Source organism: Diabrotica undecimpunctata, chromosome 8 (assembly GCF_040954645.1).
Source record: "Diabrotica undecimpunctata isolate CICGRU chromosome 8, icDiaUnde3, whole genome shotgun sequence".
Taxonomy (NCBI): domain Eukaryota; kingdom Metazoa; phylum Arthropoda; class Insecta; order Coleoptera; family Chrysomelidae; genus Diabrotica; species Diabrotica undecimpunctata.
In genome coordinates this window covers 54,019,091-54,032,555 of record NC_092810.1, presented here as the reverse complement: position 1 = coordinate 54,032,555, position 13,465 = coordinate 54,019,091, and the positions used below count along the sequence as shown (strand labels likewise).

Genomic DNA, 13,465 nt, shown 5'->3' with positions numbered 1-13,465 from the left:
CATAAATTTAGTTTTATTATTGTTGATCTTCAATTCCAATTGGTTTCTTGTAGTATTTACTCTATTGACCATCCCCTATAAATCTTTGGTGCCAGTATAACAGTATCATCTGTATATCGAATATTACTTATTGGTATGTCATTAATCCTAAAGCCTTTATTGTATTCTTACAGTGCCTTTATAAATATTTGTTTCGTGTATAGTTTGAAAACCAGTGGCGAAAGAATGCAACCCTATCTAACTCCTTTATAGATGGACATGTTTTGATATATTGTCACACCATATGTCCATACTCTATGTTGGCTGTTTGAGTCCAACATAGATTTTTAATAACCTGGATATCCCTAATGTTAAGTCGTGAAAGTTGCAGAGGTATTGTATTTGTCATCATCATCATCTGTTGGCGCTACAGCCCAACTTTTTTTTTAGCCTTGAAAATCGTCATTTTGCGTTTTTTTTAACACGAAATTCTTTATAACACGAAAACAATCAACTTTGGATAAAACTTACAACTTGAACCTAAACCTAAGGCATACTAATTTTATAATATATATATGTATATATATATATATATATATATATATATACATATATATATATATATATATATATATATATATATATATATATATATATATATATACAAAATGTATACATCTATGCAATCGATTTTAAAATGGCTTTTGACAAAGTCCGACATAAAAAATGCTAGAAATATTGAAAACACCTGGATTGGACGATAAAGATTTACGAATAATTACAAATCTATACTGGCATCAAGTGTTAGGAATAAAACCTGAACAAGCACTACCGGATGAAATAAATATAAAAAAAAGTGAGACAAGGCTGTATACTATCGCCTTTACTTATTAACTTGTATTCAGAGGAAATATTTAAGGAAGCCTTAATGGAGACCACAGAAAGTATTCCGGAGGAGACCTTTAAAATCTAATGAACAAAATTAAACACACCTGTGATCAATATGAATTAAAACTCGTTAAGAAAATTAAATATATTATGCCAGTTAGTAAATTACATACAGGATGATGGTATACAAGTCAAAGATGCTGTACTCGACAGAGTTGACAAACTCATGTATATCGGTAGTAATATCAATAAGGGCTAAGACCGAGCCATAGAAATTAAAAGCCGAATAGAACAAGTTGGATTAGTGCCGAATTAGTGACAAAGAACAGATACTAAACAGGTGGGCGAATCATTTTGAAGAATTGCTTAGCGACAGTCGTGAAGAAGACCAAATAGAAATTACTCTGCCTGAAATGGATGAAAACGCTCAAGAGCCGCCCCCCACCGAAGAAGAAATTAAAGAACCCATTTCAAAACTGAAAAATAACAAAGCCCCCAGTCTGGACAATCTTCCTGCCAAACTCGTTAAAAATGGTGGTGACATCCTTTTTAAACACATACATAAATTAGTAACCGAAATCTGGTAACGGAAGGAAACGCCTGCGGACTGGAAATTAGGTGTAATGTACCCTCTTTACAAAAAGGAAGATATGATGGTGTGTGATAATTATAGAGGCATCACCCTACTTAACGTGGCATATAAAGCATTGTCCTACGTATTGTACAGAAGATTGATCTCCTATGTCGAACAAATAGTTGGGAACTACCAGTGCGGTTTCCGACTCAATAAATCAACAACGGATCAAATCTTCACAGTCAGGCAGATTCTTGAGAAAACGCTTGAGTTCGGTGTCGACAGCCACCACATATTCGTGGATTTCAAAGCCGTATACACTCAGTCAACAGACAAAAACTTCTACAGGCTATAGTAGAATTTCAAATGCCGCTTCATTTTGTTCAACTAACGGAACTTAGGTTCACAGGCGTAGAGAGTGTAGTCAGAATCCAAAACGACTTTTTAAGACCCTTTCATTGTAAAAATGGACTGAGACAGGGAGATGGACTTTCGTGTCTCTTATTTAGCCTTGAACTGGAAAAAGTAATTGGAGAGTGCCATAATAATACGAATGGCACCATATTTAATAAATCTGTACAAGTGGTCGGATATGCTGGTGACATAGACATTACTGCTAGGTCCACAGAATCTCTGATCAAAGTATTTCGATTACTAGGGGCGTCTGCACTGAGAATGAGATTAAAAATAAACGCACAGAAAACTAAGTATATGTATTGTACTAGATCAGGCAACCAGATACCTAGACTATTAATTGATGATCTGGAACACTTCAGGTGTTCCGATCTAAAGGTGTGAGGACACCTTTGTCTTCGGACACCTGACTCGCTGCTGACCAAAGACAAAAATGTCAGCAAAGAAATTAAAAGAAGAATAGTGCTTGCCAATAAGTGCTATTATGGCTTGAGCAAACAGATGGCCCCAAAACTATCCAGTTTTGTTACCCAAAGTTACCATATATAAAACACTAATAAGGCCAGTGTTAACATACGGGTGAGAAACGTGGTCACTTACACAGAATGACCAAGAATTGCTTAAATGTTTCGAGAGAAAAATTCTAAGTAAAATATATGGAGGAGTCCAAGAAGAGGGTTTGTGGTATAAGCGCTACAACTTTGAGTTATACAGAAGTTTTGAGGAAACTGACGTTGTAAAATGTATTAAATTAGCATACCTTCGATGGATAGGACATGTAATTAGACGAGATGAAGATGCATCGATTAGAAAAAATTTCGACCGAAGAAGACCAGTGGGAAGACGAGCCAGAGGAAGACCAAAACTTAGGTGTCAAGATAACATAGAGGATGATCTAAAATCCATCGGAGTTAAAGCATGGAGAAAAGTTGCCAGAGGCAGGGGCGAATTGAAGATTATTATGAAGACGGCTTTGGCTCATAACGAGCTGTAATGCCACTGATGATTAGAACAAGCCAGAGTTGCTTATGTAAAAATGCGGAACGTACCTACTTTGAAGCCACGATCTTAGTATCGACCTTCGCGTTATCTAATGACATATTGCTATATCTTTCCAATACTATTGTATGAAGTGGTAGCGTGGACTTTAAGTGAGGCAATGTTCAACCTCTTGAAAGCCTTTGAGATGTTGGCACACAGACGACTACTAAGAATAAGATAGGTCGACAGAGTTAAAAATGAGTTTTTGGATGGCTGAACTAAACAACACAATTGGTCAATATAATAAAGAGACGCAAGCTGGAACAATCGAAAACAGTCATGGAACAAGAAGAAGAAGAATAAAATTAAGAATAATTTGTTAGTTCTAGTTCTTAAATACATTGTCGTATTGATTAATTCAATAATTTTCGTATAACTACTAGCTCTTTGTTTGACTTTACAGCTTCTTTTAATAGGTTTAATCACCTACACATTGGAAAAATACCTATTTGTTTTATTTTTGTTTGTGTTTTTAAATTATGACCTGCAAGAATAACAAAGAAATATTCCTATTGAGAATAAACCAATTAAAAATTATCTTTAACTAAAACATTACACTAGCAATATTTTATATCTTGTCCTTGTTTATTTTTAGAATGGGTTTTTTTTTATTAATATTAAACAGTTACAGAAAATATGCTGTGAATAACTACCATACCTGTTTTGTAAAAGGTATTTCCTAAACTTAACAAATAATTTAAAAAGTCCGAGTGACAACTATGGGAAAACACGATATAATTTGACCTGAACGCAGTGTTGACGATGATTAGAACGATGTGAATTTACGCTAATCTCCTGGAAGATAAACTATTGTTACACATATTTTGGTATTTGGAAACTTTTGAAAATGGTCTACAGATTTCTAGCAAGAATTTAACAACCAAGTGGGCAAATTGGCATCGCTAAGGCTTAAAATAGAACTAACCCATTTTAAAATTGCTAATATTAATGGTCCCTAAAGTTAAAATATGATCCCTGAACAAACTTCCCTGAGGATGTTGTTTTTACCTTCGGGATATTAAATTCTGACTGTTTTTTGTGTTTTTTTGTTGATATGCGTTCGTGTAATGTGAGTTTATGTAATTATATAGTTGTGTATTGTGTGTTGCGTATAATTGTCGTTGATTGTCATGTCTCAGTTTTCTATTAATTTGCTATTAATGGTATCTTCCTGTTGTTGACTTCTTCCTTTAGTATTGGCAACCAAAGTCCTAGATTTTGCCGATGGGTTTGGTACAAATTTTTCTTAGTTAATTAGGATGAGAGCTGCTTCTTTGATTTTTTTATTTTTAAATATTCTTTTCATAATCATTGATGCATCATTTCATTGTACTCTATTCTCGTTGTTGTAGGCCAATTTATATACATATCTGAGATTTTTCAGAGTGTATATTTCTGATATGTATTATTCTCACATTTACAGGGATTACGGTTTCTCTTATAGAAATTGTTACGTCTCGGTATATTGGCTGTTTTAAATGTTGTTGTGATGTACTTATTCCCCCAAGTCTTTTACATATAGTTTCGTTGCCATCTTTAATTTCTTCTTATGCGTGTGGTATTTTGCTGTTTATAAAACGTTTGACAATGAGTAGTCATTTTTTGTCAAGACCTTTTTTAGCAGGTTTTTTCTTCCTGGAATGCAGGTGATCCATATAATAATTTGATAATTCCTTTTTGGATATTTACATTTTGGTTTAAATGGTAGTTAAAATATCTGTTGATGTAGGTTGGTTTTCTGTAAACACTGGTTGCACTTACACTTTGGTCCTCTTTTGTGATTAACACATCCAGCAAAGGAAGGGAATAGTTGTTTGTTGTTTTTGTTTTCATCAGAGAATGACAGAAAATAGTTTTAGAATCTTTTTATACATAGAGTTGGTAAACCTCACGCGGAAACGAAGTTTGCCGAGACAATCCGTGAACTCCTAGCAACAACTTACAAGGAAATCTGAAATAACAACTGACATTTTAACTTATTAATCTTAATTAATCATATTTTGTTTTTACGTTACGGTTGATTTATTGCTAATTCATTTTACAAATTATTGATTCAAATATCCTTACTCGGAAATTTTACTACTTAATCAGTAATTATTTTTTTCGCAAAATTGCCAAAATTATTGATTACTGTAATTTTAAGGTAAGATTTATTAAGCAATATACAGTCAAAGTTTTAGATACACCGTCGCAAGGAAAATTAATTCAAGGAAACAATAAAGTTTTTACTAAAACTATAGTTTTTAAAAATGTTTTGTAAAATTGTATGCAAAATTAAGTAAATATTTTTTCCGGAATTAAAATGAGTTTTCACGAATGTGTAAGTGGTTTTACTCCCGCGAATAGGTTTACTCCTGTGAATGGGTTTTGCTCGCGTGATTGGGATTGCTTCTGAATTAAGAAATTATTGAGGAAGGATATAAGCAATTTACTCCCGTTTGCTGGAAACATCAGAGGAAGTCAAGCAAAAATAAAGAAAAATACGATAAAATTGAAGGGAGTCAGAAAAAATTAGAGGGAGTCAGAAAAATTGAAGGGAGATACCGATCAAAGCTGTGGTTCTTTGTTTGTAGCGGCAATAGAATCACGCTGGGTTCATCACATCGTATCACCATCATTGGTAACACCAAACTGGGATATACTCTGATTCTTTTTATCTGGCGGGTACTGTATGTACAAAACTACAGATATGTACACTTCCTGCTATCTTTCTACCTTGTAGTAAAATACCAGAAGGTCTAATAAGTACTACTTAAGGCCTAGGAAGATGTTATGATATGATAAAATCTAACTTCGTTTCTTTTTCCTAGTAATCTTGCTTTTGACGATGCATGCATGAAAAAGGGTAATATAAAGAAATCATCAAATCAAAAATGCGGAAATTATATATAACCTAATCTAATCTTTTCGTTTACTTATTTATTCAAAAACGTTACGTTGACTACGACAAGATTTATTGTATCAACAAAAATTTTTAAAAGGTATTTTTACAAACAGTTACATTCAACGATAAGTCTCAGATATTTGAAAAATCAATTAAAAACAGATACTTAAGACTGAGAGTACAAGTATAATTTCGACAAGTCACTTTCTTTTATCTCTTTCAAATTACTTTCATACGCATCAACGTCTATTTAATAAGAGGGTAACATTGACCGATAAAATATAGATGAAGGTTGTGATCACGGAGCTGCTGAATGTACACAAAAGTACTTCATATGTTCTATTAAAAATTATGAATTAATAATAGCAATCTGTGAAAAATTAGAAATTTACACTTGAACAGGGAAATTCCCAGTAGTTAACTGTATACCATAGTTTAAAAAACTTACTATGAAGTAAAAACTTCTTAAGTCAAATAGTAAAAAATTTAATAAAAATTAATAAAACATTAATAAATAAAAACAACAATAATTAATAAAATTATAAAACACAATAAAATACCGGAAAAATGGAGAACGAGCGTACTAATTCTACTATTCAAAAAAGGAAATAAAAAACAGAGGTATGAACTTGTTAAACACTACCCTAAAACTTACAACTAAAATTTTATAAGTACATACTAATAAAACAGAGGATATGTGTAGCAGATGAACAACAGGGTTTCTTAGTGGAAGATCGTGTATAGATGCAATATTCGCAGTATGGCAAATTACTGAGAAATTACTAGGGTATAGTCGACCAGCATTTCTGTGTCTGATTGACCTAAAGAAAGCGTTTGACAGATTAATACTCAAATATGTAATCCATCTTCTGTATAATATAGAAGTTCCCCTTAATGTTATAAAAACTATCAAACACATCTACCCAAACAACAAAATGGAAGTCAGAATAGATGGACAACTTACAGAACCTATAGAAACAGGCAGCGGAATAAGACAATTGCTCTTTAATTTAATTATGGATAAAATCATCAAAAGCGTTAACAAACGAAGAGGATATATAATGAAAAAAAAAAAAGAAATAAAAACACTCTGTTACGCAGACGACGAAATATTGATAGCCCAAGATGAAGATAATCTGCAAAGACTGCTTTACACATTTAACATAAAAGCAAAAAAATTTAATATGACAATCTCATCTTAGAAAAAAAGTGAGAGATCAAGTACAAAAAGCAAATAGACTGGTAGGATGCCTTAATAACACTATATGGTGAAACAGACACATTAACACTGAGATGAAGTCAAGAATTTATAAAGCCAGTGTAAGACTAATAATGACATATGCCTCATAAACAAGACACCTGACACGACCACAATGCAAAGACTACTGGAAACTGCAGAGATGAGAGTACTGAGAAGAGTTACAGGAAATACACTGAGAGATCGAAAGAGAAGTGAAGACATTAGACGAAAACGAATGAATGGACTCAAAATAGAAAAAAAAAAAAATGGAATAATCACATAAGCAGAATGAAGGGAACCCGTGTCGTCGAAAAGAGATAAGTCACGAATCGGCAAACGAAGTATCAGACGGCCGCGCAAAAGATGGAGTGACAAACTTCCATAAATGTATTATTCCGCCAATGAATAAGCAGAATTGGTTATAAAGAGGAAGAAGAAGAAGAAGAAGAAGAAGAAGAGGAAGAAAAAGAAGGATTTAAAAATTTTTATGTTTTCAATTCTATTGGATTATTATCAGTGGGAAACGTCTATATAGTAATTGGTACTAGCCACATAACGAGGTCAGATAACCCTTAAATTACATAATTAAAGTAATAAACATAACTAGCGGACCAACCCGACATCGAGTTTTTTAAATGAAATTTGACTAATAAAAACGAAACCGGAAGTCAACCTCAAAACCGGAATGCAATTTTTAGTTCATCAAATGTCGACATGGATATTATTTAGCAGTTAATTTTGCATGCTGATCACGAATCCGTCTCTATCTTGACGTTTTATGCGCGTTTGGGTCACTTCCGGTGTCGGATCGCAACCGGAAGTACATATTTAGATTTGTCTCGACGAGACCTTTCGATCCATATATACGTTGTGGGGTCTAAAACTTAAAGTAAATTTTAACTTCCGGTCATCTCAAAACCGGAAGTGAATTTTTGTACCAAAAGTATATCTTGACAATCTCATACGTAATACTAATAATATTCCGAAAAAATTTTTTAATTATCTAATATGGTTTTTGAGTAAAGTGGTGGACAAGAAAAGGGCTTAGCGTTTTAGTATATAAGATTATGACACTAGATCGATGTAAAGGATTACATTTTTAAGGAAACGTACAAATTTCCAGCTCAAACATGAACATAATCCACCGATTGGTAACAACCAACTTTGGAAAATTGTTTATCTTGGCTGATTGACACCTAGTCTATGCCATTAAAAAAATTTACATGGCTTTTTATATCCGTTTAATACCTATTCATATAGTGTTTGTCAGGTTTTGTTTATAGATACGACCACTATTCTAATTATGCAATCCTTGGGGCTTTGATTTTATCAAGTTTCCTGTACAATACTGTTTTTCAACTTTACACATGTTTCACTTTTCACTGAGATTATAAAACATTATTTTTTTATTTATTAAACCATAATAAACCCAAACTCATTGTTAGGTATAGTTTTTATCACAAGCTAAGCCAAGTAATTCCTGTTTTGCATTTAAGTGACTAATGGTATACAGTCGTTAATTTACAATATAAATACTCCAGCAAAGTTAGCAATACCACTTAAACCACACCTATACAGTATCCAGATTAATTTTAAATGAACTAGTTGTGCAGTAACTATTTACAATAACATCCAATCCTTAAGAAATACACAGCCTTGTTTCTAAAGAGATATAGCCCTAAAACTGTTAACCTCGTTATTTGTTACTTGTAGGCAAATTTGTTGGTGTAATAGTAGCTAGTAGTTCGCTGAGAGCCAGCAATATTAATTTAATATTAACTTTTACATCTACAGCCATTTTTCTTAAGTAAGCTATTTCCTTCTTCGTGGTTCATTTCGAGCATATAACCTAAACCTACATCTATGTATATTTGTTCTAGGTCACTAATTTCTCCTTGTGCTAAAATACCTCCCCCAATGTTCACTTTCACTACCATGTCTCGATTTTTTTCTTTAGAGCTACAAATCGTTTTCACAGTTGTTTTTACTTCTTCGCAGTCTTTCATCTTGCTACTTTTGTTTTTAAGGATAACTACTATATCCTCTAGATCGCGTTTCAGTTTATCTTCAATAAAATTTTCATACTCTTTCACTTTTTCCTGGAATTCGTTGACATTCATTATGTCAATATGTATGTACAGTTTAACCTCTAGAGTAAAATGGACAATAAATAAGATGTTTCTGAGAGAACGGGTTCGTTCCAATGACATCAGCAGTTGACTTTAAGCATAAAGCGGCTTAGATCCAGCAACAAAAACTTGGACAACAACACAAAAATATCAAAAAATACATTTTAACTAAACCCTTTATAACAAATGTTTAATGTGACGCCCATTTACCTTAATAAGCTTATCAATTCTTTCTTTGTAAATAATTTAAAAACACTTTATAACAATTCAACTGTTCCCTACATTTATTTCCAATATCACCATCATTAATACAACTTAAAGCATTTCTTCATATCATTTAGGTAAATGATTATGCTTTCATGGTATTAGAGTTCAGGTTTGTAGTTAGCTCTGGTTTCAATTAATCGTTTCGATCTAGGATGTTGTCATTGCTGTTAGTTGTTGTTACTGTCACTAAATATTCTGATTGTTGTAAAAGTTAAAAACCTGATTAAGGGAAAAAGCCGCCGAATAATAATTTTAGTAATCCTGAAATGCGAGATACGCTTTATGTTTATGAAAAATAAAATTATTCCTGTCTTGGTGCTACACAAAGATATCCAGAAAGATTAGGAGATACTGGACAATTTAAGCCAAAAAGTAATGTGAGAAGACCTAAAATTTTAACAGTTGATCAGGGGTATGATATTTTAGTACGAGTTGCTAACAATCCTGAACTTTTTTTTTCGTCTTTATAGAGGGGGGGTCTGGAATCTTCAAAAGACATCTCAGTCCAGGACACCGCCTGACTTACTTTAGTGCAGGATTCGTTCTTCGTACTCCCGGCGATAGTTCCCGAGGTACTTTAAAATGCCCTCTCGTCGCCGAGTCTACGTCGAACGCTTACCTGCTAAACCAGACCCTCCTCTGTTACCCAGCGATCCGGAAGCGGAATGGCCGCTGTAAGGCCGGCATCACTTCCGAATCACTACCTTTATTCATTCATTCTCCATTCATACACATCCACACTCTATTCATCAGCAAGGAGGCTCCCTGTCTCGTTCCAGGTAGCGCGTAGAAGACACTCATCGCTCCTAGTTCAGCATCATTCACAGATGGGCATTTCCTCCTTTCCCACAGTCTGACTCACGCATTCTAATTCATACAGTGTGACAAATTTTTCTAGCTTCACCTTTCAGCATCATTCACTCTTACCTTTAGCTTTGGTCTAGCAGTCTTTCTTCCTCTTCCTTTTTCTTGATCACTGCACGGATATAGCTGTGTATGTTATTCCAAACTAATTTATTTTCAATCATTCTCTCAATCATTTCTCTCACTGTAACAAAATTCACAGCTGTCTCTCTCTCCATTCTGTTCCTTTCCACTATCCATCTGCTGCAATCTAACATCGTATGTGTCACAGTGTCCGAGTATCCACAGTATAGGCATTCATCTGTATCAGCCTTTCCGATCCCATAGAGGTAGGCCCTAAAACATCCGTGTCCTGTGAGCACCTGTCAGGAAATAATCCAGTCGCCTGTGGCCACAGTCCACCCAATCTCTTATGTTCGGGATCAGCATTTTCGTCCACTGTGCCACATCTTCCGTGTTGTTTCATTCTTCTTGCCATCTTTTAACTGACCTTTCCCTTTCCTGTCTTCTCTCGGCTACAGTAAGGTTTGGACCTCTTCTCTCATAAAGCTCTTTTCTTTCCACCGCCAAAACATGCAACGGAACACATCCAGTGAGGGTCCACAAGGCTGCCGCAGACACAGTCCTGTAGGCGCATGCCACTCGCAACAGACTTGTTCTGTCTACTCGTGTCATGACACTCCTATAGGCCGTTATCTCTACCGCCTCGCTCCAGACTGGTGCCGCGTAGAGGACGATCAACTGTACAACACCGTGTAAGACCCTCCTCCTTTCGGATTTGGGTCCTCCAATGTTCGGAATCACCCTCCCCAACGCAACCGCACTATTCGCAGCCTTCCGGATCACCTCCCGCACGTGCTCCCCCGTTTTCCATTCTGGTGCAATGTCACTCCTAGATACTTTACTTGTTTCTTGGGTGTTAGAAAGCTCCCGCACATTTTAATTCAATATTTTGCCTGTTCCTTGTCCCCTTCAGAATGATGGCTTCGGTTTTCTCTGTCGCAAGTTTCAGTCCGTGCTGCGTTTATTTTAACAATCCTGAACTAAGCACTCGGCGTTTATCAGCAATAACTATAGTAAGCCACTGTTAAATTTTTCGAGTACTGAAAAAAGAACCCATACGACCTTACCACTTTATACCCGTACAAAATGTATTGTCTAGAGATTATTCTTTACGATTGAATTTTGTTCAGTTTAGTAACACTAGCGAAAATAAAAACAAATTATGTCTTAATCCAAGAGAAAAAGTAGAGGTTAATGTCTCCTGTAGGTCACTCAAAGATTTGCACAAAACAGGTCAAAATGTCGTTTTTGGTATATTTGTCTTAAATGGTATATTCAGATTTATTTTTGTAATAATCTCAATTAGTTTAGGGTTATTATCTTAAAATTTTTACTTATCATTATTTTTTAACGGTAGTACATTCGAATTATATTGTTATAAATTAAAGGTATTCTCACGAACAGTGGTTGGTATAAACCCGAAAGCATAAATTTATGTACCAACTTTAAGCTATTAAAAGTTATTTAAATAATTCACATACAAAAATAAATAATAATACATATTTCGTTATAAACCCATTATGAAATTTTGCACGAAATTATCGGTAATTACAGTGGTAAAAAACATTAAAATTTTGCGGCAAGTTACCATGTTCAAGAGTTGGCATTTATAACTGTTCTATAACGAAAGAAAAAATTGAGAATAAAGAATTGTTATACTACATCCGCAGTGGATCTTTTTTTACATAATTGATAAGGATTTAAAGAATAATTCTATAAATGTACGGAATGGCCTAATACTAAAATGATTTAATCAATCAATTAAATCAATTAAAAACAATTTCACTTTTCAACTTCTTTTATTAGTTTAATATAAACTATTGATTTAATACATAAACCATGGTTATACGATATTTTTTCTTAACGATCTTAGTGCACCTACTTCAGCTGTCGGAAGAAATAGATTATATACTTCCCTATTTGCGTAGTAAAAGAAATTTGAAACAGTGAACAACTGAAAGTTGGGACAATATGAAAAACTCTAACTAGTCTACTAAGTCTTATTATTGATAGAATGTTAGAATGTTATGTAATTTTTTTTATGTGAATCTTTGTAGTAGTTTTGTTCTGTTTTCAAAATCTGTACATTTAGAGAATGCTTGGCTAAGGCTGCAGTGTTTAATTTGTTGGTTTGTACACTACGCATGTGTGCAACAACTCTTCTATGTAGATATTGGTATGTTTGCCCAATATATTATGTTGAATTGCAGGATTTACAATTTATTTTATAAATAACATCCGACTGATGATCTTTATTAACATTAGGATTAAATTTTGACAATTTATGTCCAACATTTTTTCGACATTTGTTCAGAGAATCCATTAATGTATGGTAATGTCTTATCATACAGATACTTAATGTAGTGTTAGTAGCTCTTAAAAAAATGTTTAAACCACAGTAGGACGAAAACAGAGTATCTGAACTAATCAGTTAAATATGGAATTAGTACTACAATTAGGATGATAACTTAAATAATTGTAGAAAAGGATAGTTTCAAGTACCTAGGATTAGTACTATACAACGGAAAGATTCCAATGTATAAAACATGCCGTAAACCCAGATATGCTGTACGTAACTAAATGTTGGACAGTTGAGAAGAAAGAAGAGTATTTATTATAATTAATAAATGTGATAATAAAGAATGGATATATTAGAAGAACTCTTGTGGTGCACCAATTGATCCCAAAACGAAAATTAATGTATGTTAAAATAATTAGAGCATATTTATTGTCAACAAGGTAATCTATCACTACAGAATTACTGAGTTACAAATTATTGGAAGAAGTAGGTGAGAAGGGCCAAAAAGGAAAAACATTGTGGGAGACGCTTAGACAGAATATGTGAAGGGGGCTGATACTGATATGACACAAGATAGAAACTGATGAAAAAATGTGATTAGGGCAGTCGAAAAAATATATTTGGGTCAAAAAAAACTTACAAATTTGAAGGTGACTTATATTTTAATTATAAAAAATATGTTTTCGAATAATTTACTTTCATTTCATGTTATAAGGTATGACATTTTATGCATAAACTAAGCAATTAACAAACTATTTATGCAAAATTATTAAAAATTTACATTTAAAAATATTTGTCTTATCACGTACTCGTTGTTTAGATG

The 13,465-nt window shown here is 33.6% G+C and overlaps 1 protein-coding gene and 1 pseudogene across 1 annotated transcript in view; both read right to left on the bottom strand.

Moving 5' to 3' along the window:
- The window catches only part of LOC140447553 (peptide transporter family 1-like), a 184,308-nt gene that overhangs the window by 88,286 nt on the left and 82,557 nt on the right, over nt 1–13,465 (bottom strand). The window lies entirely within an intron of this gene.
- LOC140448212 (protein UXT homolog) lies at nt 8,717–9,188 on the bottom strand (annotated as a pseudogene).